This window comes from Perkinsus marinus (assembly GCF_000006405.1).
Source record: "Perkinsus marinus ATCC 50983 genomic scaffold scf_1104296946980, whole genome shotgun sequence".
NCBI classification, from domain to species: domain Eukaryota; phylum Perkinsozoa; order Perkinsida; family Perkinsidae; genus Perkinsus; species Perkinsus marinus.
Window position 1 is genome coordinate 1 of NW_003210772.1, and position 1,166 is coordinate 1,166.

Consider the following 1,166-nt stretch of genomic DNA (forward strand, 5'->3'; position numbering starts at 1 on the left):
CCAAATGTACGTAGTTGAGCGGCTTCAGTTAGTTAAAGCACTACGGTGATGCACAGATTGACCATCTTTTACTTGTCGTGATAGATATGTTTTTTACTAGTGAGGCGTACACTAAACGGGGTTCGCGAGAATCACTCCGTCTCTCGAACAATCGGGACCGAGCATCGCTCGTTCGGGTTACTGCTGAACGAGATTTTGAGTTTGAAATCAATAATGCCCAGACCCAGGATCGAACTGAGGACCTCCAGATCTTCAGTCTGGCGCTCTCCCAACTGAGCTATCTGGGCTAAAGCCATTGAAATAGAGCTCCGCCTAGTCAAGGCTCCATGTATATTCTTCTCGTGGTAACGAAGAGACTTCCCCGGATCCTCTAGGACGCATTGTTCAACAGAAAATCGCATTCACGAACTAATAATGCGGCCTACGAGGATCGAACTCGCGACCTTAGGATTATGAGACCTACGCGCTACCTACTGCGCCAAAGCCGCACGAAAAACGAAAGATATCAAACACAAGATGCTACTCAATTCCTTACTTCGAGATTTTCCTGATTTTTTTTGTGGTATTATTTGCGGCCTTTCCCGAAAAAACACGCGGTGAAGGCAGCCAGATAGACTGAGGTTGTGTGTCACCGCTTGAATCGATGTTTTCAAGTCAGAGATGCTAGACTCATGCTGAAATTCTTCGCATCGAAGTGTCATGGTGATTGGTGACAGAGCTTCCGAGCTAGATTACATCTATTAAATATGATACTATGATTTAACGACGTGTCACCAGCTGCCACGGTGCTTGATGAGCCACGCCACCAAAGTCAATCTTACTCCACGTACGCGTGTCATCAATTAATTATGTGGGGACAAATGAATCCAAAGGAACAAGATTCATCATTGTACCTGATTCCGCACACTTTGGGCTTCGGATGCACTTGCACCCCGCCTGCATCCCACAAAGAGTGAATCGGATTCCAGCAAAGCGTTCAAATAATGGCAGAATAATTGGAGAACCCGGGCATCGATCCCGGTGCCTCTCGCTTGCTAAGCGAGCGCTCTACCATTTGAGCTAGTCCCCCGCGCGTGCCAGCACTGAAATCCGTACGCCCGACGGCGTCAGCCGAGGATTCCCTGGTTCCCCTGTCCAAAGTTGGAGGACACTTCAATAACCTGGGG

General features: G+C 48.2%; 3 non-coding genes across 3 annotated transcripts; all 3 read right to left on the reverse strand.

The window, feature by feature from the left end:
- Positions 1-214: 214 nt before the first annotated feature.
- On the reverse strand, positions 215-287 carry Pmar_PMAR022098. The gene has a single exon. It is a non-coding gene; the product is annotated as a tRNA-Phe (tRNA).
- Positions 288-415: 128 nt separating this feature from the next.
- Positions 416-488, reverse strand: Pmar_PMAR022099. The gene has a single exon. It is a non-coding gene; the product is annotated as a tRNA-Met (tRNA).
- Positions 489-996: 508 nt separating this feature from the next.
- Pmar_PMAR022100 lies at positions 997-1,069 on the reverse strand. The gene has a single exon. It is a non-coding gene; the product is annotated as a tRNA-Ala (tRNA).
- Between the last annotated feature and the right edge of the window lie 97 nt (positions 1,070-1,166).